Source organism: Budorcas taxicolor, chromosome 11 (assembly GCF_023091745.1).
Source record: "Budorcas taxicolor isolate Tak-1 chromosome 11, Takin1.1, whole genome shotgun sequence".
Lineage (NCBI taxonomy): Eukaryota > Metazoa > Chordata > Mammalia > Artiodactyla > Bovidae > Budorcas > Budorcas taxicolor.
The window spans coordinates 122897016-122913096 of record NC_068920.1 but is presented as its reverse complement, the minus strand read 5'-3'; positions in this window follow the sequence as shown (position 1 = coordinate 122913096).

Genomic DNA, 16081 nt, shown 5'->3' with positions numbered 1-16081 from the left:
TGACCAATCTCTTAACCTTTAATTTCTCATTTGTAAAATGGCAACTGTAATAGTGCCAGCCTCACTGGGTTGTTCTGAGGATTAAATGGGATAATCTGTGTAAGCCACTCAGCACAGTGCCTGGCACATGGTAAACCAAATACTCAATTACAGTTGGCAGCTATCCACCTGAAAGAAATAAAGAATATGTCTAAATGCTACCATGGTGTGGTCTCCAGCATGTATAGTGAAGTGAGAAAAAGCAAGGTAGAGAAAGGTGTACAACCATAAAAAATGTATAAAATATTAAATACATAAATGTATAGATTACATGTATATATACACACACATATTTAAAAGCCAAGTGATGGAAAAATTACCAATAAAATTTAAAAATGGTTACCTATGGGGATGGGGCTTCCCAGTGGCTTAGCAGTAAAGAATCCGTCTGCTGATGTGGGAGGTATGGGTTCGATCCCTGGGTTGGGAAGATCCCATGGAGGAGGGCATGTAACCCAGTCCAGTATTTTTGTCTGGAAAATCCCACGGACAAAGGAGCCTGGTGGGCTCCATGACGTCTCAAAGAGTCAGACATGACGGTGACTGAGCATGCACGCACCTATGGGACAGAGGGAACAGGGTCCTCTGGGAGGAGGAAGACAGACAGCAAAGTCGAGCTCTGAACATAACTTCATATCTAGATTTGACTTTGGAGCCATGTGAATAATATGCGTAATTATGAAGTGTGTGTGTGTGTGTGTGTGTGTGTGTGTGTGTGTGTGTGTGTGTTTTAGTTGCTCAGTCGTGTCTGATTCTTTGCAATCCCAAAGAATCCAAAATTTTAAAGTCAACCATGAAATAAAAAATGCAGTAAAACAGATCAGTTTTGGGGGTAACTCAAACTGGATAACTCCCCAGAGGAGGAACTTTTCTAAATGACTGAAAAACAGTAATTTAAGGGTACATTCCTGATTGGATATACTCTCAGGACAAAAAAGAATGGCCAAAATAAAATTAGTAAGCTGTGTGGACTTTCCCAGTAGTCCAGTGGATGAGAATTCACTGGCCAATGCAGGGGACATGGATTTGATCCCTGGTCTGGGGAGATTTCACATGCCATGGAGCAACTGAGCCCGTGCACCACAATTACTAAGCCCATGTTATGCACCAAGTCACCTCAATGAGAAGCATGCCCATGCCCGGCAACTAGACAGTATCCCCCACTCGCCACAACTAGAGAAAACCTGCGTGCAACAGCAAAGACCTAGTGGAGCCAAACATAAATAAATATTAAGCTGTATGATCGTATTTATGCTAGCAGAAGTGTCATTCTGAGATTGCTGTACATTTGTTGTAGTGTAATAAACCAATAAATATGTGAAATTGGAATTCTGTCACTCCCAGTGTAAATGGGAGACAGATGTCTCAGTGTAGGAGAAAGAGGATATGGGTATAAGACAGAAGGAGTCAAGTAAAATCCCTAAGGTCCTGATTTTGAACAGGAACTATTGGGATGAATTCAGAATGGGTGTCTTAGCTCTGTCCGTGGAAAAGACCTAGAAATAATGACCAACCCTGTACCAGTAATGAGCATTCCCAGCCTCCAGATTGTGGCCTTGTGTTAAAACATACCCATAGGATATAAATTTATGGAGGTAACTGAGTGATGACACAGAGAGGTGATGCCATTACAAGAATTTATTGCTCACATTTTCCAACAGCAGGGCATGCCACACCATGCTGGGCCACGTGGGGAAACACCAGGTTTCGCCAGAAGGCATAAGGAGTGAGGAGAGAGTGTGGTTCAGAGCCTTTGTTGTGTTTTCTGTGGGAAAGGCAAGGCAGAGAAGGATAAACAGTTTAGGATTGAATAGTCTGAACAATGTTGGTGGTCTCTGGGTTCTAAGATGGTCTCTAGTTGTCTGGTTCTGGCCCTGGGTTGACTTTGGGCAGGGGAAATACTGGCCAGGTGTGTGACAGTTAGATAAAGGAGGTGGTTGGGGCTTTGGACTTAGGATTGCTTGGTTTGCGTGTGAAAGGTACACTTACAGGGCAATTGTCTGTTATTTTTGGAATTAGCTAGCCCTGGGAGAGGCAGTCTTCTCCCAGTCACCAAGGGTCCCCAAGACTTCAAAATATCATAAAATTCAAGCATGATTAATACACCTTAAAATACCATTTCCTACTAAAAGGAACCAGTAGTCCTGGGAGAAATTGTTGGCTCTGGGAAATATAAGAAGGGCTTGGAAGGTCTTATCATACCAGGGAGTAAAGTGAAAGTGTTAGTTGCTTAGTCATGTCTGACTCTTTGCGACCCCATGGACTGTAGCCCACCAGGCTCCTCTGTCCATGGAATTCTCCAGGAAGTAAGGAGGTTTTTCAAAGATGACTTGGGTCATCCCCAAAGGACCCAAGAGCCAACCTGAGAAGCCTCTCTCTGGCAAAAGATGGGATGATTTCAGCATCAATAAAGATAAAAACTGCAATGGATTAAAATACATTTAGTGACAGGTTATTATACTATGCCAAAGCCTTTGACTGTGCGGGTCACAATAAACTGTGGAAAATTCTGAAAAAGATGGGAATACCAGACCACCCGACCTGCCTCTTGAGAAACCTATATGCAGGTCAGGAAGCAACAGTTAGAACTGGACATGGAACAACAGACTGGTTCCAAATAGGAAAAGGAGTACGTCAAGGCTGTATATTGTCACCCTGCTTATTTAACTTATATGCAGAGTACATCATGAGAAACGCTGGGCTGGAAGAAGCACAAGCTGGAATCAAGATTGCCAGGAGAAATATCAATAACCTCAGATATGCAGATGACACCACCCTTATGGCAGAAAGTGAAGAGGAACTAAAAAGCTTCTTGATAAAAGTGAAAGTGGAGAGTGAAAAAGTTGGCTTAAAGCTCAACATTCAGAAAACTAAGATCATGGCATCCAGTCCCATCACTTCATGGCAAATAGATGGGGAAACAGTGGACACAGTGTCAGACTTTATTTTTCTGGGCTCCAAAATCACTGCAGATGGTGACTGCAGCCATGAAATTAGAAGACGCTTACTCCTTGGAAGAAAAGTTATGACCAACCTAGATAGCATATTGAAAAGCAGAGACATTACCTTGCCAACAAAGGACTGTCTAGTCAAGGCTATGGTTTTTCCAGTGGTCATGTATGGATGTGAGAGTTGGACTGTGAAGAAGGCTGAGCACCGAAGAATTGATGCTTTTGAACTGTGGTGTTGGAGAAGACTCTTGAGAGTCCCTTGGACTGCCAAGAGATCCAACCAGTCCATTCTAGAGGACATCAGTCCTGGGTGTTCTTTGGAAGGAATGATGCTGAAGCTGAAACTCCAATACTTTGGCCACCTCATGCAAAGAGTTGATTCATTGGAGAAGACTCTAATGCTGGGAGGGATTAGGTGCAGGAGGAGAAGGGGATGACAGAGGATGAGATGGCTGGATGGCATCACTGACTCGATGGACGTGAGTCTGAGTGAACTCCGGGAGATGGTGATGGACAGGGAGGCCTGGCGTGCTGCAATTCATGGGGTCGCAAAGAGTCAGACACGACTGAGCAACTGAAGTGAACTAAACTGAGTGACAGGATAACAATGTTACTATAAAGAAGTTTATTGTTCCTGATTAGAGGATGCTTGAAAGTCAACTTTGTGTTTTGAAAACCAGTACATAAAGAGAAGGAATCAAGTATTTATCCCATTTTTCTGAACTGTACTACTGGGTAATTACATAGTAAATGAAAGGTGTTTCAGTGCTATATAAGGAACAGGGGAATTAGACTATCAGACTGCAAGGAGATCCAACCAGTCCATTCTGAAGGAGATCAGCCCTGGGATTTCTTTGGAAGGAATGATGCTAAAGCTGAAACTCCAATACTTTGGCCACCTCATGTGAAGAGTTGACTCATTGGAAAAGACTCTGATGCTGGGAGGGATTGGGGGCAGGAGGAGAAGGGGACCACAGAGGATGAGATGGCTGGATGGCATCACTAACTCAATGGACGTGAGTCTGAGTGAACTCCGGGAGTTGGTGATGGACAGGGAGGCCTGGCGTGCTGCAATTCATGGGGTCGCAAAGAGTCAGACATGACTGAGCGACTGAACTGAACTATACATTAAAGGATCTAGGCATTGAGTGTCAACATCCCTCGTTATAACAAACATGAAGAGCCTCCTGCTACTATAGTACTTAGGAAGTTATCTTGCAAAAACATTGAACCTGAATCTGAATACGCCTATAGTTCCAACAAACAATTTATAAGAAATTCAAAGGTGAGGCAAGAGAAATACGATATATGATGCCACCACAGAGCTGTAATTGGCAAAATCCAGACTGTGGGAAACTCTCCAGGGCAAAATCCCTGTTGTATTCAACAAATTTATTTCAGTGAAAAAGTATTATATGTGGCAGAGGTGAGGGGGCTGGGGCACTTATGGACAGATCAATCAGTATCCATGTGGACCTGAGATAGATCCTAAATAAAATAAACCTTTTAAACATTGTAATTTGGGAATTCCCTGGTCGCTCAGTTGTTGGGATTTACTCTGTGCTTCCACTGTAGGGGGCACAGGTTTGATGCCTTGATGGGGAACAAAGATCTTGCATGCCAAGCGGCCAAATAAGTAAATGAATAAATAAGAGTTATACTTTTATGAAGTGACTGGAAATTTAAACTCTGATTAGAAGTCAGAGAAATATTTTAAAACTACTGTTTTTTTTTAAGATATAATAATGGAATTGGGGGGATTTTTTAAAAAGAGTCCTTACCTGTTAGAAACAGATACTGAAACATTTACGGTAGGGAATGTGTCCGTCCGAGGATGAACACTGTGGGAAATGAGGCTCTGGACCTGCTGGCGGCCTGCCACTTGGAAATGCTGCTCTCCTGGGTGAGATGATAATCCTGCTCAGAGTCACACAGCAGTGAAGTAAAGCTGGGCTTTGGCCAGTCTGTCTGCTTCCAGAGCTCCTAGTCTTCAGTTCAGCCTTTGTCTTCACTGGGAAGTAACTGGGAAACGGGTCTGCAGGAACCCCCAGGCCACTACTTGGGGAAGAGTTTTGTTTTCTGGAGACAGTGAAGAAAGAAAAGGGGGAAGGTATTAGTTCTCAAACCTTGGCTCTGGGACAGAACTGTGTTTGAGTGTCTCCTGTGGAGGTGCGGGTCAGCAGTGGACTGCTGCAGGGGCAGGGGCTCTGGGTGCAGTAAACCTGGGTATGGCATAAGCCCTCCTGGGGAAGGTGGCCATTAACCCCACCATAGAGCCACCAGAACTTACACAGGACTGGGAAATCAACTCTTGGAGGACACAAATAAAACCTCATGTGCACCAGGACCCAGGAGAAAGGGGCAGTGACCCCACAAGAAACTGACCCAGACTTGGCTGTGTGTGTCCAGGAGTCTCTGGTGGAGGCGTGGGTCAGTGCTGGCCTGCTGCAGGGCTGGGGGCACTGAATGCAGCAGTGCGTGCATGGGACCTTCTGAAGGAGGTCACCATTATCTTCATTACCTCCCCCATAGTTTCGCTTCAGGGTCAAACAAGACCTGGGTTCAATCCCTGGGTCAGGAAGATCCCCTGGAGAAGGAAATGGCAACCCACTCCAGTATTCTTGCCTGGAGAATCCCATGGACGGAGGAGCTTGGTGGGCTACAGTCCACGGGTTGCAAAGAGTCAGACAAGACTGAGCGACTTCACTTTCACTTTCAAACAACAGGGAGGGAAAACAGACCCACTCATCAACAGAAAGTTGGATTACAGATTTACTAAGCATGGCCTCGTCCATCAAAACAAGGCTCAGTATCCCCCTCAGTCAGTCTATCCCATCAGGAAGGTTCCATAATCCTCTTATTCTTCTCCACCAGAGGGCAGACAGACTGAAAACCACGATCAGAAAATTAACCAATCTGATCACATGAACCACAGCCTCCTCTAACTCAGTGAAACTATGAGCCATGCTCTGTAGGGCCACCCAAGATGGACAGGTCATGGTGGAGAGTTCTGACAAAATGCAGTCCACTGGAGAAGGGAATGGCAAACCACTTCAGTATTCTTGCCTTGAGAATCCCACGAACAAAACGAAAAGGCAAAAAGATAGGATACTGAAAGATGAACTCCCCAGGTTGATAGGTGCCCAATATGCTACTGGAGATCAATGGAGAAATAACTCTAGAAAGAATGAAGAGACAGAGCCAAAGCAAAAACAACAACCAGTTGTGGATGTGACTGCTGATGGAAGTAAAGTCCGATGCTGTAAAGAGCAATATTGCATAGGAACCTGGAATGTCAGGTACATGAATCAAGGCAAATTGGAAGTGGTCAAACAAGAGATGGAAAGATTGAACGTTGACATTTTAGGACACAGTGAACTAAAATGGACTGGAATGGGTGAATTTAACTCAGATGACCATTATATCTACTACTGCGGCAGGAATCCCTCAGAAGAAATGGAGTAGCCATCATGGTCAACAAAAGAGTCCAAAATGCAGTCCTTGGATGCAATCTCAAAAATGGCAGAATGATCTCTGTTCGTTTCCAAGGCAAACCGTTCAATATCACAGCAATCCAAGTCTATGCCCCAACGAGTAACGCTGAAGAAGCTGAAGGTGAATGGTTCTATGAAGACCTACAAGACCTTCTAGAGCTAACACCCAAAAAAGATGTTCTTTTCATTATAGGGGACTGGAATGCAAAAGTAGGAAGTCAAGAAATACCTAGAATAACAGGCAAATTTGGCCTTGGAGTACAGAATGAAGCAGGGCAAAGGCTAACTGAGTTTTGCCATGAGAATGCACTGGTCATAGCAAACACCCTCTTTGAACAACACAAGAGTTAAGACTCTACACATGGACATCACCAGATGGTCAATACAGAAATCAGATTGATTATATTCTTTGCACCCAAAGATGGAAAAGCTCTATACAGTCAGCAAAAACAAGACTGGGAGCTGACTGTGGCTCAGATCATGAACTTCTTATTGTCAAATTCAGACTTAAATTGAAGAATGTAGGGGAAACCACAAGACCATTCGGGTATGACCTAAATCAAACCCCTTACATTATACAGTGGAAGTGAGAAATAGATTCAAGGGATTAGATCTGATAGACAGGGTGCCTGAAAACTATGGACAGAGGTTTGTGACATTGTACAGGAGGCAGTGATCAACACCATCCCCAAGAAAAAAGAAATGCAAAAAGGCAAAACGGTTGTCTGAAGAGGCCTTAAAAATAGCTGTGAAAAGAAGAGAAGTGAAAGGCAAAGGAGAAAAGGAAAGATAAACCCATTTGAATGCAGAGATCCAAAGAATAGCAGGGAGAGATAAGAAAGCCTTCCTCAGTGATCAATGAAAAGAAATAGAGGAAAACAATAGAATGGGAAAGACTAGAGATAGCTTCAAAAAAATTAGAGATACAAAGGGAACATTTCATGAAAAGATGGGCACGATAAAGACAGGAAATGGTATGGCCCTAACAGAAGCAGAAGATGTTAACAAGAGGTGGCAAGAATACACAAGAACTATGCAAAAAAGATCTTCATAACCCAGATAACCACCTAGAGCCAGACATCCTGGAATGTGAAGTCAAGTGGGCCTTAGGAAGCATCACTATGAACAAAGCTAGTGGAGGTGATGGAATTCCAGTTGAGGTATTTCAAATGCTGAAAGATGATGCTGTGAAAGTGCTGAACTCAATATGTCAGTAAATTTGGAAAACTCATCATGGCCACAGGACTGGAAAAGGTCAGTTTTCATCCAAATTCCAAAGAAAGACAATGCCAAAGAATGCTCAAACTACCACACAATTGCACTCATCTCACATGCTAGCAAAGTAATGCTCAAAATTCTCCAAGCCAGGCTTCAGCAGTCTGCGAACTGTGAACTTCCAGATGTTCAAGCTGGATTTAGAAAAGGCAGAGGAAGCAGAGATCAAATTGCCAACATCCATTGGCTCATCAAAAAAGCAAGAGAGTTCTAGAAAAACCTCTACTTCTGCTTTATTGACTATGCCAAAGCCTTTGACTGTGTGGATCACAAGAAACTGTGGAAAATTCTGAAAGAGATGGGAATACCAGACCACCTGACCTGCCTCCTGAAAAATCTGTATGCAGGTCTGGAAGCAACAGTTAGAACTGGACATGGAACAACAGACTGGTTCCAAATAGGGAAAGGAGTACGTCAAGGCTGTATATTGTCACCCTGGTTATTTAACTTATATGCAGAGTGAAAGTGAAGTCGCTCAGTCGTGTCCGATTCTTTGCAACCCCATGGACTGTAGCCCACCATGCTCCTCTGTCCATGGGATTTTCCAGGCAAGAGTACTGGAGTGGGTTGCCATTTCCTTCTCCAGAGGATCTTCCCTACCCAGGGATCGAACCCAGGTCTCCCACATTGTAAGCAAGACGCTTTACTGTCTGAGCCACCAGGGCAGAGTACATCATGGGAAATGTTGGACTGGATGAAGGACAAGCTGGAATCAAGATTGCTGGGAGAAATATCAATAACCTCAGATATGCATATGACACCACACTTATGGCAGAAAGAGAACTAAAGAGCTTCTTGATGAAAGTGAAAGAGGAGAGTGAAAAAGCTGGCTTAAAGCTCAGCATTCAGAAAACAAAGATCATGGCATCCGTTCCCATCACTTCATGGCAAATAGATGGGGAAACAGTGTCAGACTATTTTTCTGGGCTCCAAAATCACTGCAAATGGTGATTGCAGCCATGAAATTAAAAGACGCTTACTCCTTGGAAGGAAAGTTATGACCAATCTAGATAGCATATTAAAAAGCAGAGACATTACTTTGCCAACAAAGGTCCATCTAGTCAAGATATGGTTTTTCCTGTGGTCATGTATGGATGTGAGAGTGGTACTGTGAAGAAAGCTGAGCGCCGAAGAATTGATGCTTTTGAACTGTGGTGTTGGAGAAGACTCTTGAGAGTCCCTTGGACTGCAAGGAGATCCAACCAGTCCATCCTAAAGGATATCAGTCCTGGGTGTTCTTTGGAAGGACTGATATTGAAGCTGAAACTCCAATACTTTGGCCACCTGATGTGAAGAGCTGACTCATTTGAAAAGGCCCTGATGCTGGGAAAGATTGAGGGCAGGAGCAGAAGGGGATGACAGAGGATGAGATGGTTGGATGGCATCACCGACTCAATGGACGTGGGTTTGGGTGGACTCCGGGAGTTGGTGATGGACAGGGAGGCCTGGTGTGTTGCGGTTCATGGGGTCGCAAAGAGTCGGACAGGACTGAGCAACTGAACTGAACTGATGACTCTATTATATATCAAAATGTATGTTTGCAGGCACATACAATTGTTGCTAAGCAAATTGATAAAGGAGTTCTACTTCTACTTCTAATATAAAGAATAGCCCTTGATTACCCAAGTAGGATCCCTACTTTCATTGTAAACACCAGTGTACAAAAGTATTACCTGAAATTCCAGGCTTTTTGCTGAAATTAAAACACATTTTTATAAAAGATGATGACCTGTTTTGACTCCAACAAAGAATTAGGTAAATTAGGTAATTGGGTAATTGAATTTACCTAATTCTTGAATTAGGTAATTGGTCTTTTCTACTAAAGCATTCGATCCTTTTAACTGTAAGACAAAGTGTATCTTTCAGTTCAGTCGCTCAGTTGTGTCTGACTCTTTGCGACCCCATGAATTGCAGCACGCCAGGCCTCCCTGTCCATCACCAACTCCTGGAGTTTACTCAAACCCATGTCCATCGAGTCAGTGATGCCATCCAACCATCTCATCCTCGGTTGTCCCCCTCTCCTCCTGCCCCCAATCCCTCCCAGCATCAGAGTCTTTTCCAATGAGTCAGCTCTTCGCATCAGGTGGCCAAAGTATTGGAGTTTCAGCTTCAGCATCATTCCTTCCAATGAACACCCAGGACTGATCTTCAGAATGGACTGGTTGGATCTCCTTGCAGTCCAAGGGACTCTCAAGAGTCTTCTCCAACACCACAGTTCAAAAGCATCAATTCTTTGGCGCTCAGCTTTCTTCACAGTCCAACTCTCACATCCATACACGACCACTGGAAAAACCATAGCCTTGACTAGACGGACCTTTGTTGGCAAAGTAATGTCTCTGCTTTTGAATATACTATCTAGGTTGGTCATAACTTTTCTTCCAAGGAGTAAGCGTCTTCTAATTTCATGGCTGCAATCACCATCTGCAGCGATTTTGGAGCCTCAGAAAACAAAGTCTGACACTGTTTCCACTGTTTCCCCATCTATTTGCCATGAAGTGATGGGACCGGATGCCATGATCTTTGTTTTCTGAATGTTGAGCTTTACAAAGTGCTTATTCTATGCCAGGCACTCTTCTAAGTTCTCACATATTAATGCACTTACCTCACAAATAACTCTCTGTGATAGGCACTTAATTATTTCTCAATAAATACAGTTTTGTTCAGGCACAAAACCTTGGGGTAATCCTAGATGTTCCTTGGTCTCATCTCATATCCAATTCATCTGTAAATCCTGTTGACACTACCTTTAAAATCCATCCAGAGCCAACATCTCCACCACCACACCCCAGTCCAAGTCACCACTCTCCCTTTCCTGAGCTTTGTTTTAGCTCCTTTTCTGTCTCCTCCTTCCACCACAGTCAGTTCTTTATCTGTAGCTGGAGTTACTGTTGATAAGAAGACAATCTTACCATATCTCTTCCCAGCTCTGTACTCTCCAGTGGCTCCTATGACACACTGCATCTCCTTATGGTCTACTGTTTACACAGCCAGCCTCTGCCTGCCTCTCTGAGCTCATTCGTTTCATTCTTCCCCTTGGTTGCTCTGCTTCAATCTCATTAACTTTCTTGCTGCTCTTTAAATATGCAATAAATCTGTGTTAAATGAATGAAATACAACAGTTGCTGAATGATTGAATTAGTGAATTCTACAATAATTGCAATCAATAAAACAATTAGCTGTGACCGCTACCTACCTGGTCTAAATTGGTGGATCTCAGACATTACCTGGTAACAGAATCACCTGGGGAGCTTGTTAAAACTCAGATGGTTGTCCCTACCCTTAGAGTTCCAGAATCAGTAGATATAGGGTGGGTCTAAAAACCTACATTTTTAATACATTCTCAGGTGATGCTGATGATAGTGGTGCAAGCATATACTCTGGCTTAAATATTCCAGCGTGGAAGGCCAACTGAACATTCTGAACAGAATTTTGGCAAATTTTGTCCTGGTGTCCTGTCTGGTGGTCCTGTTTTCTGTATGAAAAGATTGCAGAAACATGTGAGGGGAAAATAAAAACCAACTCTGGACCTCACTTTTTGACACTTAACCACACGGTGGCCCCCTAGTTCCAGTCATGGCTCCATTGGCCCCCATTTAAAATAGCTTTTGTTTTTTGGGGAAAGTTCCCAACTATTTCTTTTTTTAAAAAGTGAACTCAGCAATAGGACGAGTAGCTTGCCGTTCACAAAAGGCTGTCTCATGGGACACACTTGTGGTTTCCTTAACAATGTGAGAGTCTATGCTGTTAGAAATGACTTCTGTCCTTCACACGGAAATGATACGGGGAAATAGGTGTGCACGTGTGAGAAGACTCGCTATCAGAAATGGAAAGGAGATTTCGTTGTAGCCAACAAGGAAGGGAGCACGCAGAGCACAGATGTCCAGCTCTGCGTAGCCCACGGCGCCCTGGACACAGCAGACGCCACACAGGCTGACCAGCCTCTCATGCTTCTCACACCCCCTCATCACTCCCCAACCCCATCCTCACTGTGCTGCGGAGGGGACCTTCCCTTCAGCGGCTGCCTGATCTTCCATGGCGTCTTCACCTCACTCCATGCCAGCCAAGGGCCCAGGACTCGCAAGGACTGAGGATTGAGAACCGAAGCTCATCGTCTTCCCGGGTGAGGCGTGGATACCTCCGCAGGGCCTGGGCTGGCAGCGGATGGGGAACGTGCTGGGCGGGGCCGCGTGCGCAGGCTCCGCGAGTCGCCCCTCCCTCTTCTCGCCTGCACACCTGTTCTCTTGCTTCTTTCTCCCTGCAGACTGAGATATACATACATTTCATAGGGTCTGGAAAATGCAGCCAAGTGATACTGTGCAAAAGTTAAAAACAGCCTTCCGCATGACAAGGCGGTTTTCATTCCCAGAAAGGTAAACAAGACGGTAGAATTGCCAAGGGTTCTTGGCTCATCAGACTTAGTCTTCAGTAATATAGTTTCAGCGATTTAAATGAGTTCTTTATGTGCGATTAGCCAGTTGATCTTTTGTCCCAGTACGGGTCTGAGACTATAGGTTGACCTCTTTGGGGACTGCTAGTAGTTTTTAGCCTTTGTTTTCATTTTTATTAAATTTATGAGAACTATGTCTCTTATCACAAATAAGTCTCATGTCTCTATTTTGTACTCCTTTGAGAGAAAAAAAGAGCAAAGGGAAGTACAATTTCAAGTAGACGTAAAACAGGTATTGCTGAACAGAGATGGTGACACCACAGAAACAGATTCACCGGCCAGTAGGGAACAGAACTGCAAGACAGTTTGAAGTATTTATTCATTTGGGAAAATCTGCATGTATCATAATGCAGGCATTTAGGGGGATCCAGGCCTTGTCTGGAGTAGGGGGATGTGTCCCGTAAGTGGGAGCTGTGGCGGAGCCTGCCCATTGGCCCCTCGAAGCTCGTTCTAACTCCGACAGGTGTAAAGCCCGAAAAAACAGAAACCACTTTTCTAGACTTCTTCCAAGCTCTGCCAGGCAGAAGCGCTTGTGTGAAACTTGGCGGGTGTGCCTGGGAAGGTGCAAGCGAGGAATACAGGGTAGAGCTGTACTGGGAAGTCAGATGCAGTAGCTGGGGACGGGGTTCCGCTGCCTGGTTCCTTGTGTCCCAGGTGTGGGGCGGTGGGCAGTGCCAGCAACAGGACTTCTGTTAGAACAGTTCTAGAACTCGGAACTCTCAGCTGCATTGCTCCTGTCCACTGGCTTTTAGCAATGTTTCCCCTATAGTTCTCAGAAGTGCTACTTTTACTAATACCCTGTAATCAATGCTTTTCGTATCTAGAATGGATTCTGTTGTGTGTAACTTGGAACTCTTACCAACAGGTTATTCTAATCAAAGCTATTATTAAGACTGGGCTCAAGGCGGTGTGTTGTGACAGCATTCTCTAAACCCCCTGAAGTTGTGATGAATCTGCTGCTACCCTTTCTTCTAGTTACTGCTCCCGGTTTTGATCTCTTCCTCCCCGGGCTCTGATGCTTATCAGTCAGAGGGGGCTCTAGCACTCTCTATCGGACTGCCTGTTCTGCCCTGTTTCATCCAGTTTCTTGAAGGAGTTCATTTTGAAAGCCAGCTGATACTCTTCCTCGGCGCTTTTGTGGCACCTCCAGTGCTGTCATTTGGATGTTTTTTTGACAGCTTTAACCAAGAGAACATAAACAGCACGGAGAAGTGAATGCATTGACTCTCGTGACTCAGAATGAGAAAACAAAGCCCAAGTGCTCGTTGGTCAGGGCTTACAGATGCCACCAGAGCTCTCAGCTGAGGGTGTTAATACTCCTTCTACTTGCTAATGGGTATTGTTAGGAAATATCTGTGCTAACCCTATTCTGCTGCTGCTGCTGCTAAGTCGCTTCAGTTGTGTGCGACTCTGTGTGACCCCATAGACGGCAGCCCACCAGGCTCCCCCGGCCCTGGGATTCTCCAGGCAAGAACACTGGAGTGGGTTGCCATTTCCTTCTCCAATGCATGAAAGTGAAACGTGAAAGTGAAGTCGCTCAGTCTTGTCTGACTCTTCACGACCCCACGGACGGCAGCCCACCAGGCTCCCCCGTCCATGGGATTTTCCAGGCAAGAGTACTGGAGTGGGGTGCCATTATAATAGAGTAATTCCTCATATGAATGGCATTAACCATCTCTGCATAGAACAATGCTAAATGTAGTATACTTTTATTGTACATAAAGACACACAGCAGGAAAATTGAATATAGGGACTGAAAGCTGCCTAGAGATGTTTCATGTCAATAGCACTGACTAGACACTGAGAGAAGGCACCTGTGCTAAGAAAGAAAAGTGGCTAGCTCCGACTAACACCAGATCCCAACGTGTGGGTGGGACGGAGTTGGTTTTCTCGCATGGCTAATCGATTCTTCAACACCCTCTGGGTGTCCTAAATTTCAACTCAATTTGGACACTGTCCCCCAGGAGGGAGCATCAGATTCTGCAGGTTAAGACCTTGGTCCCACAAGACTGCCCCCACTTCAGATGCCAATCACAAGTCCAGGTTATCATGTGTGTTTCTGACTGATGGGCTATAAATCAGGGGCTCCCATTTTCCCCTCCTTGGTTTTGATGAATTTGCTAAGGCTCACAGAAAATATTTACCAGATTACAGGTTTATTATAACAGGATATAATTCAAGAACATCCAGATAGAAGAGATGCATAGAGCAAGATACTGTAGGAAGGGGTGGGGAGCTTTGTGCTTGGAGTGTGCCCTTCTCCCCCGAGACCACCATGTGCTTCCCAATCCAGAAGCTCTCTGAACCCTGTCCTTTGGGTATTTAAAGAGGCTTAATTACATAGGTATGGTTTTTTTTTCTTTTTTAAAATATAAATTTGTGTATTTTAATTGGAGGCTAATTACAATATTGCACTGGTTTTGCCATACATCAACATGAATCCACCATAGGTGTACATGTGTTCCCTATCCTGAACCCCCCCTCCCACCTCCCTCTCCATACCATTCCTCTGGGTCAACCCAGTGCACCAGCCCTGAGCATATGGTTGTTTAAATCATTGGCCACTGGTGATCCATTCAACCTCCAGCTCCTCTCCCTTACCCCAAGTCAGGGGGTAGGACTGAAAGTGCCAACTTCTAATCATGTGGTCGGTTCCACCGGACACCAGCTCCCATCCTTAAGTGCTTTCAAAAGTCACCTCATTAACATAAACCAAGTTGCAGTGGAAAGGGACTTCTTAGGAACAACAGAACACTCACTTCACCTTTATGGCTCTGAAGCAATTTCAGGAACTGCCCACAAGAGACCACATATTATAATCAAAGATGCTGCTGCTATTCCTAGCACTCAGGGAATTCCAAGCACATGGGGAGCTGTGGGCTAGAAACTGTGGATGAAGACCAACTGTGTATGAGAAGTGCATTTTGGCCACCTGAATGACCAGATATATATTTCTTACAAATCGCTGTGCTTCCCTGGTGGCTCAGCGGTAAAGAATCCCCCTGCCAATGCAGGAGACACAGGTTTGCGGGAAGATCCCCTGAAGAAGAAAATGGCAACCCACTCCAGAATTCTTGCCTGGGAGATCCCATGGACAGAGGAGCCTGGCCGACTACAGTCCATGGTGTTGCAAAACAGTTGGCCTTGACTTAGCAACTAAACAACAACAAATCACTAGCGCAGCAGTTCTCATCCTTGGCTCACATCCTTGGCTCACATCCTTGGCTCACATCCTTGGCTCACATCCTTGGCTTACCTGGGACTTAAAAAATGTAAGTTATCCAGGTCCAAACCTAGACCTATTGAATCAGACCCTCTAGGGTGGGGCTTAAGCATTTTTATGTTCAGGTGATTCTAATGAGAACCACTGGGTAGGACTTTCTACTTTGCCTCATTTATTCTCATGAATGTGGCTTTACTTCTCTCTCTGGGGTGTCTGAGGATTTAAGATGAAATAACAGCATAGATTTTTCTAGTAAGTAGCATCTGTGGCTGGAGGCCAGCTTCCAGTTCAAAGACTCTTACACAGATGAGGTCTACTTGGTGTTATAGCTCCCATCTCCATAAGGGAATGTAAACTCACAGGCCAGGATCTCTGGAGGCCACCTCAGAGTCTCCCTGAGGTATGTGCCTTAGTTTCCCTTGCCACTCATAAACTGCAAGCCAGTCAACCCACAAACTTCAGGCCATTGTCCTAGGGTTGGGATGGCTGTGCTATCTTTCATGGGCTGAACACCACAGCCTAGTTTACTTGGCTTTCCAGTTTCCAGCAAACCATACCAGTGGCAAATGGATCAGGAGAGATGAGACATATTTTCTTTACGGCAGGGGTTGGCAACCTTTTTCCATAAAGGGCCAGCTGGTAAGTTGGGCCA